Raw genomic sequence first — 23,777 nt, 5'->3', positions numbered from 1 at the left:
TGAACCAGGCTGAAGCTATATTAAGGGAAGATTAACCTAAAATGATTATCCAAATCATAATTATAGCTCTATGTGTATACAGACACATAGATGGTTAAAAAATTCTCTACTTTGTAGCTTAGTAGCTATTGCAGTATTTCTAAATTTTTCATAGGTACCTGCATTGCAGGTCTGTTTTTGATTATCACAATCAGTTACCAATCATGAGATATGGAGAGAGAAAACTCAAATACGTTAGGGCAACAATATATTTTTTAAGTGGCTCTGTGTAAGTAGATGCATTAACTGGGTAAGTGTCAGTACACAACTGGGCCTTTTAGTGGACTCTTAGCCCGTGGACCATCTCAGAGAGATGTGATTGTTTTGGGGGGAATCAATTGGGGGTCATAATATTCATTCAAGTTGTTATCGTTACTTATTATTTTGAGATTTTGAAAAAAACTTAAAATAGAGGAAAAAATTCCACAAAGCAACCAGGAACTACATGTCAAAGAGAAATCCCAGAGAAAGTAGAGCTCTTACAGGGGGGGACATTTTGTCACCCATACAACCCAATCAGATTCTTAAGTCAGTAACTTCTCAGGGAGGTCATGACCCAATATTAATTTTTCATCTACAGGAAGTGACAAGAAAGCCTTATACATACTGTGTATAAAAACATATAGTTTTTATATGTTCAACCCTTATAGTTTATATGGGTTCAAACATATAGTTAAGAAAAACCAACCAGAGAACCTGCTGGATGATAATGAGCTTCTGAACCTGACGTGACCTGCAGCAGCCACTCACCATCTATCAATAGATTTCCTTCCGCATTATCTCACTCACTCTTCCTCCAACGATTTTAATCACTTTGGCTTTCCTGTTATCACCCTAAGTCAGGTTTTGTTATTAGGAGACTCATCATTCTCCAAAATCATCTGTGATCTCCTTTGGATGACTTTTATGCTTTTAATTTTCACCCTACATCTATTGCCTGGACACTAAGAAAATGGTACAATCACATCAGAAATTATAAAAATGAAAACAGAATAATTGCCAATCTACTGTACTGGGCTGATTACACAAAACTATAGAATGACTTTGTTAACAACTTATTGTCCTTTTATACTGGAGTTTTGAACTTTGCTTCTGAATATTTAATCTTCTGTTTGTTTTTCTCTGTCTGGAGCCCACAAAATCTAATTACGTTCTACTTAAAAATAAGGGGAAATGATTCCGAAGCTCTTCTAGAAGAATACCTTAATTTTCACTTGTTGAGAATGTGCCAGAGTGTTCCAGGTTGTAATTTAATTCAATTCTACAGGGCTGCTTTGACTTTTAAAAGAATTTATTTTTTAAATTGGAATATAACTGGTTCAAAATTGAGGAAGGAGCATGTCAAGGCTGTATATTGTCACCCTGCTTATTTAACCTATATGCAGAGTACATCATGAGAAATGCCAGGCCAGATGAAGCTCAAGCTGGAATAAAGATTTCTGGGAGAAATATCAATAACCTCAGATATGCAGGTGACACCACCCTTATGGCAGAAAGTGAAGAGGAACTAAAGAGCCTCTTGATGAAAGTGAAAGAGGAGAGTGAAAAAGTTGGCTTAAAGCTCAACATTCAGAAAACTAAGATCATGGCATCTGGTCCCATCACTTCATGGCAAATACATGGGGAAAAAGTGGAAACAGTGTCAGACTATTTTCTTCGGCTCCAAAATCAGTGTGAACAGTGACTGTAGCCATGAAATTGAAAGATGCTTGCTCTTTGGAAAAAAAAAAAAAAACTATGACAAATCTAGACAGCGTATTAAAAAGTCACAGACATCACTTTGTCGACAAAGGTCCATACAGTCAAAACTATGGTTTTTCCAGTAGTCATGTACAGATGTGAGAGCTGGACTATAAAGAAGGCTGAGCACAGAAGAATTGATGCTTTTGAACTGTGGTGTTGGAGAAGACTCTTGACAGTCCCATGGACATCAAGGAGATCAAACCAGTTAATCCTAGAGGAAATCAACTCTGAATATTCATTGCAAGGACTGATGCTGAAGCTCCAATGCTTTGGCTACCTGACGCAAAGAGCTGACTCATTGAAAAAGACCTTGATGCTGGAAAGACTGAAGGCAGGAGGAGAAAGGGGAGACAGGCTGAGATAGTTGAATGGTGTCACTGACTCAGTGGACACGAGTTTCAGCAAACTCCAAGAGGTAGGGAAGGCTGGTATGCTGCAGTCCATAGGGTTGCAAAGAGTTGGACATGACTGAGCAACTGAATGATAACATAATTGTTTTACAATATTATTGCTTTTACCTTCTTAATTTGAATATATATCTTATCACACAAACTTAGTAAAGCATATTTATCAAATACAGTGGGTATGTTTGCAATGATCAGACTTGATATATGATTATACATTAGAAATGAAAGTCACTTTGAGATTACTTGGGGTGCTTACAGAAATTGGCAGACACCTTCCAGAGGAGATGATATTAGAGGCTTGGTTGACCACTGTTCAGATGGCACTAAGCTGCCAGAGATAGAATACAAATACTTTTCAAATATGATCTCCAAATTCAAGTCCTGACCGCTAATTAAGCTGCTTCTCATGTGGGCAACTCTGTTTTTCCAGGGTCAGCAGCAGGAATTTGTTTATATATTTACTGATAGTTAATGACTACTGAACCATTTGGATAATTGAGATATTTTTTTTTCAAGCTTTAAATACATTTAATATCTCATTTCAAAAATGATTTTAATAATCCATTTCTTAAAGAAAACACTGGATGAAATTTTGAGGCCTAATGTTTTTAAAGGCATAGTTTTATCTTTAAAATCTAGTTTACCATCAACTTGTAAAATTATTTGAGAAAATACAGAACTTGTTTTATTTACATGTTTATATGGAACCTGCATATAAGGTATTTGGGGGCATATGTTTAAAAGGGAACACCACCTCTGAATTCTCTCTGTAAGGCAGAAACAGTGGTCCCGAATCACTGTGCTCATACCTAAGTTGAAACTTATTTCTACTTTTATGCTGTTATGATTTAAGCTGGCCAATCAGTGTTTTAAATAAGGAAGAAAGATAATAATTCGTAAGGCTGATGTTATACAACTGAAAGTAGTTAGAAATATGCTCTCTACTATTCTACCAAATTTCTCTGTTCCCTCTCTCGTTATACACTGATCAGGAATTTCTAATATTTTAAAATTAGAAATTATGTACAGAGTATTTTAAATCATTGGGTTTTCTTTTTGTTTTTTAGAAAATTTCAGTCTTTATCTTTCTTTCCACCTGGTGGGTATGATCCCATTAGGGATAATATAGTATTATCCCAAACATTCAGCTTTTTTCATTCATACTCTTAAGTATTCAATAAATTGTGCATCCTTTTACTTAGCAGAAATTGCCATATCAAACAGGTTTTGCTGTTAAAAGTGGGAGAATTGTGGAAAGAAGAAATGACATTTTAAGAGACATAAGGGTGAAATACTGATGATTCTCTTATGATGTTACAGGAAAAAATATAATTTTCTATCTCTTTGGACAGAAAAGTTTCTGTTTTTATTTTTCTAATTTTTACAAGTCATGAGTACTATTTTATTTAATCAAGCCTAATTCCATTTTAGAAAATTATAGTTCTTGATATGCAGGCAATTTTTATTTTCAAAACAAACGTTATGAAAGATTTCCAGTTTCTGAAGCTGCATGTTTGACTCAAATCTCTGTTCACTTTCTGAATGAGACCCAACTTTGTGCCCAGAGTCCCACCCACTGGTGATGTATATACTTTCTGGGCATTTATTCCAAAGTGGGATCAACTGTGTGCACTTGGCCTCTGGCCAGAAAGTCTTTTGCTTAGCTGATATTTGGATGATGTCTCTACATGGAAACAATAAAAATAAGCCTCTAGTTTAGTATCGCATTATTTATTTTCCTAAGGAACAGTCCTATGATTTTATCCAGCATCTTTTACCTATGAATTCATGCTGTGATAACTGCCTTTCCTTCCTTTCTTGCCTTTAAATACAAATTTCAGTTCTACACCAGTGAAACATTAAAAATTGCCAATGCAGATTGATGTACTCTGTCTTTGATTTGACAAAATCTGTCTGTCATTTGTTACCTAGGATGTATGCTTATTACACTAGAGGAGCTGAGTGCTAGTAATGAAGAGTAGAAGGAACAGCCATAGTGCTGCGTGGCGGCAGGACCATTGCTGTACCTCACTCAGAGCCCTCTTAACTGCCTTCCTCCTGCTCCACTCCAGAGCGTTACCAGTTCTTGCTGACGTCTCCTTGCAAGTGTCATTCAGAACCATCCTTCTCCATTCCCGTAACTTCAATTGAGATATTTTTAATAGGTTGTAATAGGGCATTGTTTGCTCGAGTCAAGTCCCAGGATCCATTTGCGTCAGAATCATTTCAAGGCACTTAAAATGCAGGTTCCCAGGCTCCAGCCCCAAAATAATCAGCAACCTGGTGGGAACCAGGTATCTACATTTTAGTAGAACCCCATTTGATTCTTACAAACATCAAGTGCAAGAAGTTCTGTTGTTCAAATTCAGAGAAGGAAGCTAGAGTGTATTAGAGTAGCTTCTATAGGGAGAATCGTCCTGAACCACAAAGCTACTCTGTGCCTTTGGTTCCCAAGGAGCACCAAGCCTGGGGACAGAGTGTTCCCAGCAGCTGTAGGCAGCCGAGGAGCTGCAACCCTCTCCTAGGTCTCGTAAGGCCCTCCTCCTGTATGACGGGGAGCATTCTTTTGGGTGCATGCAAATGGGGGGCTGAGACTGGTAACCACAACACTAGGTCTTTCAGGGCTCAAGAGGAGGCCTCCTACACGAAAACTAAGGATTCTCTGGTGAGCTCTGAAGAATCTTTTAGAATGCCTCAAGGGAGGCAAGGAAAAAGAAACAGGTTGTTTGGCAAGGAACACAGATGAGGCAAGCAGCAATTCTTGGAGGATAAATGGAAATGCTCAGTGGTTGTCCCAGGGGTGTGGTACTATGCATGTAAAGCCAGGACCATCTCTCAGGAGCTGGAAAAGTTTGAGGTGGAGCGAGTACTTAAGATTCTCCCACTTTCACATCCCAAGAAAGAGTGTATTCTGGTGACATTCTGCTCAAAAAGAATGAGTGCCTGCTTGTGGGGATGCCATCATCTCTCTGTTTGTAGAGCATCTCTTCCCTAGGAAAATGCCCTAACTGTAGACTAGAGACATGCTTGTAACTTGGACCTGCCATTAACACTCTTCTTTTGGAGGGGATGAGAGTCACATGCCGCCTAGAACTCAGCATGCGCCGAAAAATGCACTCCTCCCCTCATATTTCTGAAGTAAGGCAGTCCAAGACACCAACATAGCAAATACAGTGCTTATGGTCCAATATACCAAGGGATATGTACATGGAATATAGAGGACTTAGTCACTGGCCAGAAGTTCAGAGACCTCCATGCTGATCAGCCCAACGGGAACTTTTCAGTTCTCAGTCATTCATTTGTGACCCTCCCCCATTTAAAGCCTTTTAACAACATTAATATTTCTTAAAAGTTAGCATGCATATAACAGGAAATCGAAAAACACAGGAAGCAAAAAACAAAGTCATCCATAATCACAAGCAGCTTACCTTTTGATATGTCCTTCTAGGTCCAGGAGGAGAAGGGGACGACAGAGGATGAGATGGCTGGATGGCATCACTGACTTGATGGACGTGAGTCTGAGTGAACTCCGGGAGTTGGTGATGGACAGGGAGGCCTAGCGTGCTGCGATTCATGGAGTCGCGAAGAGTCGGACACGACTGAGCGACTGATCTGATCTGATCTGAGGTCCATTTATGTATTCATACAACTAAACATCCATTTTTACATAATTAAGATCATACAGTTATGCACCATGCTTTTTTAACACAGCATGAAGATTTACCATTTCAGAGTCCCAAAGCTGTATTTTGATAACTAAGAATACACACCAACTCAATTTGGAAGGAAAAAAAAAATGTAATCCTGCCTTTCTTGGCAAACAAAAATTTCAGAAAAGATAAATATGGCAACAGGCCTCTAGATAAAGATATTGGCAGAGTTATGATTAAAATACTACATTCCCTTAATGTTCAGTTAAAAATGAATATAGTAAAGAGTACACAAAGTATAATGCTTCTAAGAGGATTTTTTTTATCTGATATAAGCTATTAAAGTATTAGCAAGGAGGTATATTTCCATTGAATTAATTAACAATGCATCCTATAGTACAGCTGAGAGGTGCACACACATTGATGGGTATCATTAAAATATAGACATAAACACATCCACACACATCCCTCTTGTTATACTTCCTCCTGCCACTCTGCTGCCAACCTAAGGAGCAAGTCCTGGTGTACATTTTTCAGCAACCGTTTAACAATTCCCATGCCCCAAATATTTTTTTAAATCAATCATACCAAATATATTTACAAATTGATTAATTCATCTATGTTTTATCATACCTTGTAACCTCAGGACATCTAAAAAGCATCATGCTGTGTCATGCTCAGACATGTCCAACTCAGCGATCAAATGCAATGCAGGTCTCCTGTGTCTCCTGCATTGGCAGGCAGATTCTTTACCCCTAGCAACACCTGGGAAGCCCTGTAACAAGCATGAGAAGCAAAAGTGTTAGTCATCAACCATGTCTGACTCTTTGTGACCCCATGAACTGCAGTCCCCCAGGTTCCCCTCCTTGCCGTGGGATTTCCCAGGCAAGAATGCTGGAGTGGGTAGCCATTCCCTTCTCCTTTGGATCTTTCCAACCCAGGGATTGAACCTGGGTCTCCTGCACTGCAGGCAGATTCTTTATTGTCTGAGCCACCAGGGAAACCCCTGAAAAGCATAGATGTTGCAAAATAAAAGAATGAACTTTGGCCACAATAAACACAGATACTTTACAAAAATGCACACACAGACCTATGGTTATAACCTATAACTATCTTCTAAATATGGAGCCCTGCCCTTCACCCTTCCTCTTACCCCCCTCAGAATTTCAGTGACTAGAATATAGAACTGTGTCTAGCTCCAAGAGGTGGATTAACATACAATTCCCAGAACACATAGCCCCTCCTAAAAACAAACAAAAGCACATATATTAAGGGATTATTTTATACTTCTACATTTAATGTACTCTGGGCATTAGGACTTGCTTATTTTTTTTTTTTTTTAACACACAGCAATATTAACTAGAATGCACAGATGGAACAATGGTGAGACCATTACTTTGAACTCGTCCAAAGCGTGATGGGCGCAGAGAGAACCTTTCTCTCTGCACTCCCTTCCCTGTCTCCTTCCCCATCCCCTAACACCCGGTGAACAGTCAGCTTACTCTCCAAGACTCAAGTTTAACAATTCCACTCCCCAGATACATCCAATCCTATGAATTAACAGAATACTTGGAAGGTGCTACTTTAACTGTCTACTTTCAACACGTGTACTTTTACACATCGAGAAAGATTCAGTTCAGTTCAGTTGCTCAGTCGTGTCTGACTCTGCGATCCCATGAATCACAGCACGCCAGGGCTCCCTGTCCATCACCATCTCCTGGAGTTCATTCAAACTCATGTCCATCGAGTTGGTGATGCCATCCAGCCATTTCATCCTCTGTCGTCCCCTTCTCCTCCTGCCCCCAATCCCTCCCAGCATCAGAGCCTTTTCCAATGAGTCAAGTCTTCGCATGAGGTGGCCAAAGTACTGGAGTTTCAGCTTTAGCATCATTCCTTCCAAAGAAATCCCAGGGCTGATCTCCTTCAGAATGGACTGTCTGGAACTCCTTGCAGTCCAAGAGACTCTCAAGAGTCTTCAACATCACAGTTCAAAAGCATCAATTCTTGGCGGTGCTCAGCTTTCTTCACAGTCCAACTCTTGCATCCATACATGACCACTGGAAAAACCATAGCCTTGACTAAACAGACCTTTGTTGGCAAAGTAATGTCTCTGCTTTCCAATATGCTATCTAGGTTGGTCATTTCAAATAAGGATTTAAGTTTGTTCACCACACACACACGTATGCATTTCCTGACCTCTAGATAGCATGGCATTTCCTTGAAAAGGCTGTTTCCTCATCCTTCCACAACACTGCCTTCCCCTACTCTACCTTGCTAGCAACTTCTTGGGTTTCCTTTAAGGGCTTTTAAAATCACCTAAATATATGATCCTGAGCATTCTGACCTAGTGTCAGTCTCTCCAGGTCCCCCACAGCAATGTCATCCACTTTTAAGATACTGGTTACTACTGAGATGTAGTTCTTGATATTTTTAGTTCATTTGTCCCCAAATTAGAATTTGTTGACGGTTGCTTACACTCAATTATCACATTTATTTCCTTGTTTAAAAAAAAAAAAACTTTTATTTTAAATACTAAAAAACTCAATTTAAGAAATACCCTTGACTGAAAAAAATAGCTTCAAGGAGTTTAAGATGAAAAGGAGTAGTTTCTAGTGCTGTCTTTTCCTACCCCCACCTTCCCCCAACCACTCCAAGGAGGAAACTTGTTTAGCTGCGTTTTGCTGGTTACCTGGTTAAGTGTGACAATATGCTCATGTCACTACTTCTTGATTTATCAATTTAAAACACTATCTATTGACTTTTTCCAATGATGGTAAAGGATATATATCTCAACAACTTACTGCCCCTTGTCATCTCTTTCAATATAGCTCCAATATTAAAATTGTTTTTGGTTAAACTATACATGTGCCATATAGAATATATGTAGTGAATTTACATATAAATATGCAGGTATACTTATGTAAATAACAAATATATTTGTTTATACTTGTGTATATTGTTCCATTTCTTTGTTTTTTCTTCTATTGTTCAATTTCTTAATCATCCACCAAGTGTCCAAACCCTTGCCTTTAACTTTCAACTTTCCTCACAAATCATCTATATTTTCATTTATACATTGGCAGTGTTGATAAACACACATTTTACTCTATTATAATCAAATACTATATCTTTGTAGAAGGATTCTAAAGTTAATGATAAGCTGTATTTACATTACAATGATTGTGTAAATATTACCCACTGCAAAATTAAGAATATATACTATGATTATATTCTTTTCTTGCGCAGACTTTTTTTTTTTTTTTTTTGGCTGCACCACACAGCTTGTGAGACCTTAGTACCCCAGCTAGAGATTGAACCCATGTCCCCTGCCCTAGAAACATGGAGTCTTAACCACTGCACCACCAGGGAAGTCTGATCTTAGAGTTTCTAACTGCTCCTATCCCCTCAGTATTGCCGTGTCAACATACTCTGGCTGCCAATCCATCATCATAGTTATCTAGTCGTCCTTTTCCCATCAAAGACCTCCCTCCAGGAGCCCTCCCTTCCTCCTGCTCCAGCCTGCACTGATTGCCTTCCAGGTCAGATGCTCCACTTCCGTCCTGGGACTCCCCTCTACTTTCCCTGTGTGTAGCCACTCTTTCCTGGAGCATGTATCTTCCTTTTTCCTGGTTTATGAAGATTTCTAATTTTAAAATATATTATGCTTGTAGTGGTGGTGGTGGTTTAGTCACTAAGTCATGTCCAACTCTTGTGACCCCATGGACTGTAGCCCTCTAGGCTTCTCTGTCCCTGGGATTCTCCAGGCAAAAATACTGGAGTGGGTTGTCATTTCCTTCTCCAGGGAATCTTCCCAACCCAGGAATCAAACCTGGGTCTCCTGCATTGCAGGCAGATTCTTTACCAACTGAGCTACAAGGGAAGCCCCATATTATGCTTGTAAAAACAAGCATATAGATATATAAAAATCTCTCTCCCAAACTTTCAGGGGAGGGAATCTAAATTAGCAGCATGGTGGGTGCCCTTCTACACCTTCATCTATCCTCAAATACATATACTCAAACATATGAACATGTACATGGGTTCCTTCTCTTCTTTCACAAAAACAGAATCATATTATACATCTTACTCTGCAAACCTGCTTCCCCAACCCTGATTTAATGATTTATCATAAACCTTTCTGCAGCTCAATACAGATTGATATAACTTTTTGAATCATCTGCTTCTGGTTCCACAGTGGGTATATACATTGTTTATTCATCTATTTCCTAAGAACAGTCAGGTTATTTTCAGGTTTTATGTCACTGCAAATCAACATGCTTGTGAGTGAATCCTTACATTTGATACATGTTGGTGCTTTTATTTTTGTAGGATAGATTTCTAAAACTGGCATTACTGGATCAAAGGACAAGCATATAACACTTTATCAGAATATAACATACCAGAAAGTATGCCATAAATGTACAGTTGTTCATAATTGAATTCTCACCAATACAACACAGTGTGACCAGAACCCAGGTCAAGAAATAGAATACTGCCAGCACCTGAGGAGCCCACCCTCTAGATGCTTTTGGTCAATACTCCCAATGGTGTGTTACCCGCTCCCAAGGGTGCCCTCTCTCCTGACTGATGACGGCATACTTATTTTTCATTTGAAGATACTGCAACACTCTTCTCCCCAAGGACTGGAGCAATTCATATTCCCACAAGTAATGCACAAATGTACCATTTTCCCTCTAACATTAGAAATCACTTTTTACAGCGTTTTGTTTACCTGCTGGGTAAAAATGGTATATTGCTGTTATTATAATTTGCATTTTTCTGATCAACCAGTGAGAATGAGCACAATGGCACACAGTCCTTATATACAGATGAGGAAACCGAGGCTCAGAGCAGAGCACTGATGTTGCCCAAGTCAATTTAACACTCGCTTCATTTCTGTGTTTAGCACAGTGCCTCGGGGCTCAACAAGGAATCAGAGATCCCTCTTGCATCCCTAAAGCTCCCTAAGCACACCTCATTCACGCTGTAAAGGAGAGCAGGGTAAAGGACACAGGTATACCCCACTTTACTCTGCTGGGCGAGGAGACAAACATTGTTCTGCTCCTACAAATCTCCTGTGATTTGTAGACTTGCCTCAAAGACTGGTTCTGATAGGGACAGAGTAATGGGACAAAACAGGTGATTAAATAGGTCATCCCACAAGGGGATTGTGCGAAAAAAGTATGGGAGACCCCTGTAAGTGAATGACTACTCATTCACTCACAGTCTACTTAACCACAAAACCAAGCAGACTTGCTTAGCCACAAACCCATGCAACAGAAGTATGAGATAGGCCTCCTCCCGAATAAAGCAACAGTGGAATGAGACCCACATCCTGCCCAGCGAGCTCAGTAAGATAATGATTCCTAGGACATGCTCCTCTGCACGCTGGAAACAAAAATATAAGGAAAAGGTGTTATACTGAAACCTGAGATGGTTTACCACATTTAGTATATGTTACCACCTTTTTGCTCATTTCCACTGCACTTCAATATTCCTAATTTGACCATGTAGGGACAAGAAAACTTCCTTACCCGGTGTGGAGGAGGAGCTGATGATGAAAGCAGATCTTCTCCCCCTCCCTGCTTTTCCTTTGATTATAAAACAGTGGTCCACTAAGCTCTCAGAATTCAGCACTCCCTTTGCCCGCCATCCTCCTATCAGCCTCACAAGCATCCTATTCTAATAAATCTCTTCTTATCTATCACTTTGCCTCTTGCTGAATTATTTCTGCATTAAAACATAAAGAGCCAGCCTCGAAGCCCCCACATCACAACCCCATGCACATTTTTGCTGGCTGGCCTGTGGAGGTAGGCGACTCATCCAGCTGGGCTGAGAAATCAAAGCATCATACGCAACACATGTCTACTGAGGGCCTGAAGGCCGCAAACACAAGTGGAAAGACCGGTGGAGTGAAAGTCAGGAGGCTTTGGGGGGCATCGCTTACCCTCTCAGAGCCTATTTTCTCCTCCTAAGAAGCACTTGTAGGCACCAGATGCCCAGCCTGGGAAGGAGGCAACCCTCTAGGACTGACAACGCAGCACCAATGGGACAAACAATTGTCCTCAGCTCTGAAACAGTCATAGTTTTAGGCAGGAGTGCAGGAGTGTCCGCGTCCAGTGGAGAAGGCAATGGCAACCCACTCCAGTGTTCTTGCCTGGAGAATCCCAGGGACGGGGGAGCCTGGTGGGCTGCCATCTATGGGGTCGCATAGAGTCGGACACGACTGAAGCGACTTAGCAGCAGCAGCAGCAGCAGTCCGCGTCCAAATGAGGATCTGTGTACAGCAGCTGAGGATGAAGGTCACCCAGAGGAGGTGGGATGAGAGCTGAGCCCTGAAGGGAGGGACAGGTAGGTTGCAGTGGCAGAAAGGAGAGTGGGAAAGGAGGGGTGGGTCAGTCTTAACACCAAATGCCCAGGGAGAAAAATGGGAAACTGGCTGATGAAGATATTGAGAGAAACACCAGTAGAGACATGAAGCTGGAAAGACAGGCTGGGGCTGCTGGGTGGCCCATGAAGGACCTCAGTTTTCAGTGAGAAGTGTAGATTTGGCCTGCCGCTGAGGCAACAGATAACTACAGGCTAGGCAACAGATAAAAGACAAGGTGTTTTAGTTTTCTAAGTCAAACTGTAACAAATTAGCACATACTTGATGACTGCTATAACAAATTACCAAAAACTTGCTGGCCTAAAATGACACAAACATATCATTTTATAGTTCTATAGGTTGAAAGTCTGACATGGGCCTCACTGGGCTTCAAACTAAGGTGTTGGCAGGGCTGCATTCCTTTCTGGAGACTCTAGAGGAGAATCTGCTTCCTCACCTTTTCCAGCTTCTGCATTCCCTGGCTTGTGGCCCCTAATCCCAGCTTCACAGCTAGCAAAGATGAACTGAGTCCTTCTCAGACCACATCACTCTGACCTTTTTGTCTGGCTTCCATTTTAAAAGGATGCTTGTGATTACACTGGTCTCACCTGGATAACTCAGGCCATGCCCAATTGTAAGATCATCTGATTATGTATTAATTCCATCTGCAACCTTAATTTCCCTTTGCCGAATAAGGTAACAGCTTCCAGGGATTAGAATGATTAGGATGCTGTTAGGGAAATTAAAGGGGCTTCCCAGGTGGCTCAGAGGTAAAGAATCTGACTGCCAACACAAGAGAGGCAGCAGACGGGGGTTTGATTCCTGGGTCGGGAAGATCCTCTGAAGAAGGGCATGACAACCCACTCCAGTATTCTTGCCTAGAGAATCCCATGAACAGAGGAGCTTGGCAGGCTCCAGTCCATGAGGGCGCAAAGAGTTGGACACTAGCGAGCGCACAAGCACCCCCTCATGGAAATTAAAATGGAGGAAGTCTGGTTCAGGCTTCAGAAGCAGGGGAGCAGGCCTCTGATCCTGCTTCTGACCTGCATGGACACTGCCCGGATTCTGTGCCTGCCCACAAGCACAACTAGTCAGGTAGCATTTTAAATAAGAAAGGGAGTGGGTCTTGGAATTCTTGAGCCCCAGGAGGTCATAGTAAACACCCTCTTCCAACAACACAAAACATGACTCTACACATGGACATCACCAAATAGTCAATACCATGATCAAACTGATTATATTCTTTGCAGCCAAAGACGGAGAAGCTCTACACAGGAGCTGACTGTGACTCAGGCCATGAGCTTTTTATTGCAAAATTCAGAATTAAATTGAAGAAAGTAGGGAAAACCACTGGGCTTCTCAGGTGGCTCAGTGGTAAAAAATATGACTGCTAATTCAGGAAACGCGAGTTTGATCCCTGAGTTGAGAAGATCTCCTGGAGAGTAAATGGCAGCCCACTGCAGTATTCTTGCCTAGAAAATTCCATGGACAGAGGAACCTGAGGGGCTATAGTCTATGGGGTCCCAAAGGAGTCAGACACAATATAACAACTAAACAACAAGGGAAAACCACTAGGCCATTCATGTGTGACCTAAATCAAATCCCTTAGGATTATTCAGTGCAAGTGACAAATGGATTCAATGGATTAGATCTGATAGACAAAGTGCCTGGAGAACTATGGACGGAAGTTTGTAACACTGTACAGGAGGCAGTGACTAAAACCATCCCCAAGAAAAAGAAAAGCAAGAAGCAAAAGTGGTTGTCTGCGGAGGCTTTACAAATAACTGAGGAAAAAGAGAAGTGAAAGGCAAAGGAGAAAGCGAAAGATACACCCAACTAAATGCAGAATTCCAGAGAATTGCAAGGAGAGATAAGAAGGGCTTCTTAAATGAACAATGCAAAGAAATAGAAGAAAACAATAGAATGGGAAAGACTAGAGATCTCTTCAAGAACATTGGAGATATTAAGTGAATATTTCATGCAAAGATGGGCACAATAAAGAGTAGAAATGGCGAAGATCTAACTGAAGCAGAGGAGATTAAGAAGAGGTGGCAGGAATACACTGAAGAACTATACAAAATAAAGGTCTTAATGACCCAGATAACCATGATAGTGTGGTCACTCACCTAGAGCCAGACATCCTAGAGTGTAAAGTCAAGTGGACCGTAGAAAGCTTTACCATGAAATGAGCTAGTGGAGGTGATGGAATCCCAGCTGAGCTATTTCAAATCCTAAAAGATGATGCTGTTAAGGTGCTGCACTCTGTATGCTAGAAAATTTGGAAAACTCAGCAGTGGCCACAGGACTGGGAATGGTCAGTTTTCATTCCAATCCCAAACAAAGGCAATGCCACAGAGTGTTCAAACTTCTGCACGACTGTGCTCATTTCTTTTGCTAGAAAGGTAATGCTCAAAATCCTTCAAGCTAGGCTTTAACAGTACATGAACTGAGAACTTCCAGATGTACAAGCTGGGTTTAGAAAAGGCAGAGGAACCAGAGCTCAAATAGCCAACATTTGTTGGGTCATAGAGAAAGCAAGGGAAGTCCTGAAAAACATCTACTTCTGCTTCATTGACTATGCTAAAACCTTTGACTGTGTGGCCAGACCACCTTACAGTACATCAAGGCTGTATATTGTCACCTTGCTTATTTAACTCATATGTAGAGAACATCATGTGAAATGCTGGGCTGGATAAAGCACAATCTGGAATCAAGATTGCCAGGAGAAATATCAATAACCTCAGTTATGCAGATGATACCACCCTTATGGCAGAAAGTGAAGAACTAAAGATCCTCTTGATGAAAGTGAAAGAGGAGAATGAAAGAGCTGACTTCAATCTCAACATTCAAAAAACTAAGATCATGACATCCGGTCCCATGACTTCATGTCAAATAGATGGGGAAACAATAGAAACAGTGACAGACTTTATTTTCTTGGGCTCCAAAATCATGGTGGATGGTGACTGCAGTCGTGAAATTAAAGATGTTTCCTCCTTGGATGGAAAGCTATGACAAACCAGAGCCCGCACACTCAGTCATGTTCGACTCTTTGTGACTCCACTGATTGGAGCCCACCAGGCTCCTCTGTCCATGAAGTTTTCCAAGCAAGAATACTGGAGTGGACTGCCATTTCCTTCTCCAAGGGATCTTCCCAACCCATGGATCGAGTCTGCATCTCTTGCATCTCCTGAATTGACGGGCTGATTCTTTACCAGCTGATCCACCAGGAAAGCCAAACCTAGACAGCATATTAAAAAGCAGAGACTTTGCTGACAAAGGTCCGGGTAGCCAAAGCTATGGTTTTTCTAGTAGTCATGCATGGATGTGAGACCATAAAGAAGGCTGAGTGCCAGAGAAATTGATGCTTTTGAACTGTGGTGTTGGAGAAGACTCTTGAGAGTCCCTTGGACTGCAAGGAGATCCAACCAGTCCATCTTAAAGGAAATCAGTCCTGGATATTCATTGGAAGGACTGATGCTGAAGCTCCAATACTTTGGTCATCTGATGCGAAGAGCCAACTCACTGGAAAAGACCCTGATGCTAGGAAAGATTGAGGGCAGGAGGAGAAGGGGAAGGCAGAGGATGAGATGGTTGGATGGCATCACCGACTCAATGGACATGAGTTTGAGTGAACTCAGGGAGATAGCGAAGGACAGGGAAGCCTGGTGTGCTGCAGTCAATGGGGACACAATGAGTCAGATACAACTGAGTGACTGAGCAACAACAAAAATGAGCCTGGAACTTATTTAGCACTCAGTTGATGTGACCCATTTCTGTTGTTACTGAAGTTTGGGGCCAGGGTGACCAGGCAAGTAGTGGTGTAATTGGCAGGAACAGGGATGTAAAGGGTAAGGAGGGGAAGGAAGGTGAGACCAGTTTGATAGGGTCCTAGTGAGTTGGGCCACACAGACTGACCAGCTGGGCTGGAGCTCCTGGGTCAGATCCCAGCTGGAGGTCAAGGTTAGTGAGCCACTGATTCACACAGGGAAGTGGAAGGTGTAAAGGCCAAGAATGCCACCTCTGCAAGGGCAGAAACAGAGTTGTGGAGCCCCAACTCTGGTTGTGTGGCTGATGCTCTCTGGAAGGAAATTTTCTGCTCTGGACTGGAAGTGGAAATGAACCAGGGAACGGGAAGGACAATCAGTGCTGGGGCTACAGAGAGGAAGGACGGCTCTGACACTAGGAGAGGAACAGGAATGCTGATCTCTTCTGAAAACATTTGCTCTTAATCAACAAAGGCATCCTCTGAAGCTTTGGTTGAAACATCCATCTGTTAAATTGGGACCACTGAACTAGACTCCAGATCTGGACACACAAGGTTCAGCAAGGGGTCTTGGCTGTGCTCTGGCCCTCTAAGTGTCCCTTTACATTTAGTTGTTCATTTACATACATAGATTACCTTGCCCCTGACCTGTCTTACTTCCTGTTGTGGGAAGGAGAGAAGGTGTGTTTTCATGTGATTCTTTTAAAAAAAATTTTTTTTTGATATGGACCATTTTTAAAGTCGTTTTGAATTTGTTACAATATTGCTTGTGCTTTATGTTTCGATTTTTTTGGCCATGAGGCATGTGGGATCTTAGTTCCCAGGTCAGGGATTGAACCCACAACCTCTGCATTTGAAAGCAAAGTCTTAACTATCAGACTGCCAGAGAAGTTCCCTCATGTAGTTCTTCTTCTTCTTTTTTTTAATGTTTCTTTATTTATTTGCCTACATCAGGTCTTAGTTGCAGGGTGTGGAATCTTCACTGCGCCATTCGGGGTGTTTCGTTGCGGCGCGTAGGCCTAGCTGTTCCATAGTATGTGGGATCTTAGTTCCTCAATCAGGGACTGAACTCATGTCCCCTGCTTTGGAAGGTGGATTTTTAATCTAGTGGAGTCCCGTCATGTGATTCTTGAACTTGGGATTTATAGTAGAAGATCATTGACACTCTAGTCTTTCTGTGATTCCTCTTCACAAAAGAATAAAGAGAAGGTACAGGATAGACGCTCACATCTCTACCATCTGCATCTGTTCCTGTCACAGACGTGCACAGGGTGTGGGAATGGGAGCTTTCTGTATTCACCCTCACCTTGGCCGAATGCTCTCCTTTTCCAGAATATGCATGTAGTCCATTGTCTTGGAGGCAGCAGATGTGTATTCCCATAAATTTCCCATCAAAGCTGGGATGGATATTTTTGAGATCAGTATGATTTTTAAAAAGTTGTTCTTTCTTAATTTCAAATTTTATTTCATGCATCTTAGGGCAATGTCAGTGGTTGAAAATGACTGGATAATGGAAATGTGGGAACCTGGCTAGATTTGAGATTTTAATTCTGAGGGAAATATTTCCCTTTAACATGTGTGTTTGCTATAAGCTGTGTGTGTTTCAGGCTCAACTTTGTCATACAAGATGAACTTTCTGCTGAGGGTCTCCTGGGGATCCTTTTTTAGATGAATGTATCTGATGGCCTGATCCTTCCTCTAGGGTGAAAAGAGATGCAGAGACAGGTCACTAGAGCTGGCCCTTCAGCTAATTCATTGGCATCACTGCCCTCAGGAAGAAAGTGACCCTTAATAGACTAAATACCTTCCCCAAAACATCTAGACTGGCCTTTAACGAAACAACTGGGTACCATACCTTAACCAAGCCCAGCCAAATCCAGTTCAGGGTCAGGTCATCTAGAGAGAGGCAGCTGTGCTTCCATGGTCCTCAGGAATGAGAATGGGTCTCTACTCCAAGCTGCTCTCTGACCTGGCCGAATGCATGTACTTGGTTGAAAGGTGGATCAGCTGCCCCTGCCACTCATATCAGCAGTCTGAATCCACCCCCCCACCTCTGCCATACACCACTCCCAGGGGTCCCACCAGGACCTGACCACACTTACCATGAGCCAGGCACTGTGCTAAGTGCTCAGGTGTGCACCTCATCTGACCCTCCCAACACTTCTATGACATAGATGTCATCACTGAGGCCCACGTCACAGCTGTAAGTGCCTGAGATGGCTCATTTTATGTGTGAGCTTGGTGAGGCTACTGTGTCCAGCTGTTTGGTCAAACACCAATCTAGATGTCACTGGAAAAATATGTTTTAGATGATGTCTTAGTCCTTTCAGCATGCTGTAGCAGAGTATCACCCAGAGATTGGGTGGGTTGGAAGCAGCAGAATTTTATTTCTCACACTTCTGGAGGCTGGGATTCTGAGGCTGGGTGGGTCAGCATGGTTTGGTTCGGGTGAGAATCCTCTTCCAGGTTGCAGATGACCATCTTCTCCCTGTGTCCTTGCAGGGTGGAAGGAGAGTGAGCTAACTCTCTGGTCTCTTCTAATCCCATTCAAGAAGCCTCTACCCTCAGGATCTAATGACCTCCCAGAGGCCTACCTCCTAGTACCATCACACTGGGGTTAGGGTTTCAACATATGAACCTAGTGGAGGGCACAAACAGTCCATTTCAGAAGAGACTAACATTTACCTCAATAGACTGAGTAAAGTGGAGTCTAAATATGGAGCCCATATGAGTAAGGGCTTCATCCAATCAGTTGAAGGTCTTAAAAGAAAATACTTTGATCCTCTAGGAAAAAGGAATTCTGTTTCTAGACACCCTTGAATTCAAAACTGCAACATCAACTCCTGTGGGAATCTCTAGCTCACCTGCCTTTCCTGCAGACTTGGGACTTACTCAACAGTCTCAATCTCTGTCTAATTATGTATATGTATATGTGTATATACTCTTGAGAACCCTCCCACAGTGCTTAAGATGGGATTTGAACCTGGTTTAGACTCCAAAGTCCTGGAGTTTAGTAACTACCCCATTCTGCCTTTCACAGTCTGTCAACTGTGCTTATTGACTATCAATGGGAAGAAAAATACACGGCCTGACTGAAGTTCAGTTCAGTTGCGCAGTCGTGTCCGACTCTGCAACCCCATGGACTGCAGCACACCAGGTTTCCCTGTCCATCACAAACTCTTGGAGCTTGATCTGGAGCAGCAAGACAGGACAGGATCCTCTGTCATCCCGTTCTCCTCCTGCCTTCAATCTTTCTAAGCATCAGTGTCTTTTCCAGTGAGTCAGTATTTCACATCAGGTGGCCAAAGTATCGGAGTTTCAATTTCAGCATCAGTCCTTCCAATGGATATTCAGGACTGATTTCCTTTAGGATGGACTGGTTTGATTTCCTTTCTGTCCAAGGGACTCTCAAGAGTCTTATCTAGCACCACAGTTCAAAAGCATCAGTTCTTTAGTGCTCAGCTTTCTTTATGGTCCAACTCTCACATCCATATGTGACTACTGGAAAAACCATAGCTTTTTCTGGATGGACCTTTGTCAGCAAAGTGATGTCTCTTCTTTTTAATATGCTGCCTAGGTTGGTCATAGCTTTTCTTCCAAGGAGCAAACATCTTTTACTTTCATGGCAGCAGTCATCATCTGCAGTGATTTTGAAGCCCCAAAAAAGAAAGTCTGTCATGTTTTCCATTGTTTCCCCATCTATTTTCCATGAAATGATGGGACTGGATGCCATGATCTTAGTTTTCTGAATGTTGAGCTTTAAGCCAACTTTTTCACTCTCCTCTTTCACTTTCATCAAGAGGCTATTTAGTTCTTCACTTTCTGCCATTAGGGTGGTGTCATTTGCATATCTGAGGTTATTGGTATTTCTCCCGGCAATCTTGATTCCAGCTTGTGCTTCATCCAACCTAGCATTTTGCATGATATACTCATCATTTATGTTAAATAAGCAGGGTGACAATATACAGCCTTAATGTACTCCTTTCCTGATTTGGAACCAATCTGTTGTTCCATGTCTAGTTCTAAGTGTTGCTTCTTGACCTGCATACAGATTTCTTAGGAGGCAGGTCAGGTGGTCTGGTATGCCCATCTCTTTCAGAATTTTCCACAGTTTATTGTAATCCACACAGTCAAAGGCTTTGGTGTAGTCAATAAAGCAGAACTAGATGTTTTTCTGGAACTCTCTTTGTTTTTCAATGATCCAATGGATGTTGGCAATTTGATCTCTGGTTCTTCTGCCTTTGCTAAATCCAGCTTGAACATCTGGAAGCTCACGGTTCATGTACTGTTGAAGTCTAGCTGGGAGAATTTTGAGCATTACTTTGCTAGTGTGTGAGATGAATGCAATTGTATAGTATTTTGAACATTGTTTGGCATTGCCTTTTTGGGGATTGGAATGAAAACTGACCTTCTCCAGTCCTGTGGCCACTGCTGAGTTTTCAAAATTTGTTGGCATATTGAGTGTAATGCTTTCACAGTATCATCTTTTAGGATTTGAAATAGCTCCACTGGAATTCCATCATCCCCACTAGCTTTGTTTGTAGTGATGCTTCCTAAGGCCCACTTGACTTCCCATTCCAGGATGTCTGGCTCTAGGTGAGTGATCACACCATTGTGGTTATCTGGGTCATGAAGATCTTTTTTGTATAGTTCTTCTGTGTATTCTTGCCACCTCTTCTTAATATCTTTTGCTTCTGTTAGATCCATACCGTTTCTGTCCTTTATTGTGCCCATCTTTGCATATAATGTTCCCTTGGTATCTCTAATCTTCTTGAAGAGATCTCTAGTGTTTCTCATCTATTATTTTCCTCTTTTTCTTTGCATTTGATCACCGAGGAAGGCTTTCTTATCTCTCCTTGCTATTCTCTGGAACTCTGCCTTCAGGTGGATATATCTTTTCTTTTCTCCTTTGCCTTTAGCTTCTCTTCTTTTCTCAGCTATTTGTAAGGTCTCCTCAGACAACCATTTTGCCTTTTTGCATTTCTTTTTCTTGGGGATGGTCTTGATCACTGCCTCCTGTTCAATGTCATGAACCTCTGTCCATAGTTCTTTAGGAACTCTATTAGATCTAATCCCTTGAATCTATTTCTCACTTCCACTGTATAATCGTAAGGGATTTGACTTAGGTCATACCTGAATGGTCTAGTGGTTTTCCCCACTTTCTTCAATTTAAGTCTGAATTTGGCAATAAGGAGTTCATGATCTGAGCCACAGTCAGCTCCCAGTCTTGTTTTTGCTGACTGTATAGAGCTTCTCCATCTTTTGCTGCAAAGAATATAATCAATCTGATTTTGGTATTGACCATCTGCTGATGTCCATGTGTAGAGTCTTCTCTTGTGTTTTTGGAAGGGGTGTTTGCTATAACCATGCATTCTCTTAGCAAAACTCTGTTAGCTTTTACCCTACTTCATTTTGTACACCAAGGCCAATTTGCCTGTTACTCCAGGTAGCTCTTGACTTCCTACTTTTGCATTCCAGTCCCCCATGATGAAAAGGACTTCTTTTTTGGGTGTTAGTTCTAGAAGGTCTTGTAGGTCTTCATAGAATCATTCAATTCAGTTTCTTCAGCTTTACTGGTTGGGGCATAGACTTGGATGACTGTGATATTGAATAGTTTGCTTTGGAAATCAACAGAGATCATTCTGTCATTTTTGAGATTGCATCCAAGTACTGCATTTTGGACTCTTTTGTTGACTATGATGGCTACTCCATTTCTTCTAAGGGATTCTTGCCCACAGTAGTAAATATAATGGTCATCTAATTAAATTCTCCCATTCCAATCCATTTGAGTTCACTGATTCCTAAAATGTCGATATTTACTCTTGCCATCTCCTGTTTGACCACTTCCAATTTGCCTTGATTCATGGACCTAACATTCCAGGTTCCTACACAATATATATATATGTTTTTACAGCATTGGACTTTACTTCCATCACCAGTTACATCCATGATTGGGTGTTGTTTTTGCTTTGGCTCCATTTCTTCATTCTTTCTGGAGTTATTTCTCCACTCTTCTCCAATAGCATATTGGGCTTGGGAGTTCATCTTTCAGTATCATATTTCTTTCCTTTTCATACTGTTCATGGGGTTCTCAAGGCATGAACTAGGAACTAGAAACTAGGAAAATAAAGTCCAGAGATTATCATGGCCTTGCCTGGTGAGGGGCACCTGGGGGCTCTGCCCCATGTCTTAATGATTCCACGTCAGCATTGGCTTTCCCTGACGGTAGAAATTAATGTCCCAGATATTCAGTGTGAAGTACCTCCTTAGGACCCTTGATGCTTCTGATTTACTTTGGATGTAGACCTGTTTCGTTGTGTTTTTTTGACTGTGCCACACAGTATTATGGGATCTTAGTCCCTTGAAGAGGGTTCAAAACTGTGCCTTCTGCAGCGGAAGCTCAGAGTCCTAACCACTGGACTGCCAGGGAAATCCCCCAGACTTTTTTTTTAATTGTTATATCTACATATAAAGCAGGTAGTTTACTATGTAATTTTTTCTTTTCACTGAAATTGGAAAAATTGTGCACCACTTATGTGAGCAGTCAGTTCAGTCCCTCAGTCATGTCCGACTCTTTGTGATCCCATGGACTGCAGTACATCAGGCCTCCTGTTCATCACCAACTCCTGGAGCTTACTCAAACTCATGTCCATCAAGTCGGTGATGCCATCCAACCATCTCATCCTCTGTCGTCCCCTTCTCCTCCTGCCTTCAATCTTTCCCAGTATCAGGGTCTTTTCAAATGAGTTAGTTCTTCACATCTGGTGTCCAAAGTATTGGAGTTTCAGCTTCAGCATCAATCCTTCCAATGAATATTCAGGACTGATTTCCTTTAAGATGGACTGGTTGGATCTCCTTCCTGTCCAAGGGACTCTCAAGAGTCTTCTCCAAAACCATAGGTCAAAAGCATCAATTCTTTGGTGCTCAGCTTTCTTTATAGTCCAACTCTCACATCCATACATGACTACTGGAAAAACCATAGCTTTGACCAGATAAACCTTTGTTGGCAAAGTAATGTCTCTGTCGAGGGTGGTCATAGCTTTTCTTCCAAGGAGCAAGCATCTTTTAATTTCATGGCTGCAATCACCATCTGCAGTGATTTTGGAGCCTCCCAAAATAAAGTCTCTCACTGTTTCCACTGTTTCCCCATCTATTTTCCATGAAGTGATGGGACCAGATGCCATGATCTTAGTTTTCTGAATGTTGAGCTTTAAGCCAGCTTTTTCACTTGCCTCTTTCACTTTCATCAAGGGGCTATTTAGTTACTTTCTGCCATAGGGTGGTATCATCTGCATATCTGAGGTTATTGATATTTCTTCTGGAAATCTTGATTCTAGCTTGTGCTCCATTCAACCTGGCATTTTGCATGATGTATTCTGTATATATGTTAAATAAGCAGGATGACAATATACAGCCTTGACATACTCCTTTCCCGATTTGGAACCAGTCTGTTGTTCCATGTCCAGTTCTAACTGTTGCTTCTTGACCTGCATACAGATTTCTCAGGAGCCAGGTCAGGTGGTCTGGTATTCCCATCTCTTTCAGAATTTTCCACAGTTTATTGTGATCCACACAGTCAAAGGCTTTGGCATAGTCAATAAAGCAGAAATAGATGTTTTTCTGGAACTCTTCTGCTTTTTAAATGTGAGCAATATAAACTGGAAAAGTCAGGTGCCTCTATAGGAAACTGTGGGGTCTGACTGCATCTATATCCGTGTGTCTGTGTGATGTGCATAATCAGAATACTTTTGTGTGGTTTTGGGTAGAGCTTCCATCTGTACAGTGTCAACAGTGCTTGTGAAGCATCT

The 23,777-nt window shown here is 41.7% G+C and overlaps 1 long non-coding RNA gene across 4 annotated transcripts in view; it reads right to left on the bottom strand.

The window, feature by feature from the left end:
* Positions 1–12,794, bottom strand: part of LOC147342994 (uncharacterized) — a 128,583-nt gene extending 115,789 nt beyond the window's left edge. For 2 of the 4 annotated variants that reach the window (XR_015157098.1, XR_015157099.1), the window contains exons 1-3: positions 12,664–12,794; positions 6,473–6,614; positions 5,618–5,838 (exon numbers count right to left, since the gene is read on the bottom strand). This is a non-coding gene — a long non-coding RNA (uncharacterized LOC147342994). Of the gene's footprint in view, positions 1–3,532; positions 4,470–5,617; positions 5,839–6,472; positions 6,615–12,663 lie in introns of those variants that run through there. The other 2 variants (XR_015157100.1, XR_015157101.1) reach the window with 2 other exon arrangements.
* Between the last annotated feature and the right edge of the window lie 10,983 nt (positions 12,795–23,777).

The sequence above is a fragment of the Bos grunniens genome, chromosome 28 (assembly GCF_055505025.1).
Source record: "Bos grunniens cultivar Pamir isolate PY7600 chromosome 28, Bosgru_T2T1.0, whole genome shotgun sequence".
NCBI classification, from domain to species: Eukaryota; Metazoa; Chordata; class Mammalia; order Artiodactyla; family Bovidae; genus Bos; species Bos grunniens.
This window is presented reverse-complemented; position numbering and strand designations above follow the sequence as displayed.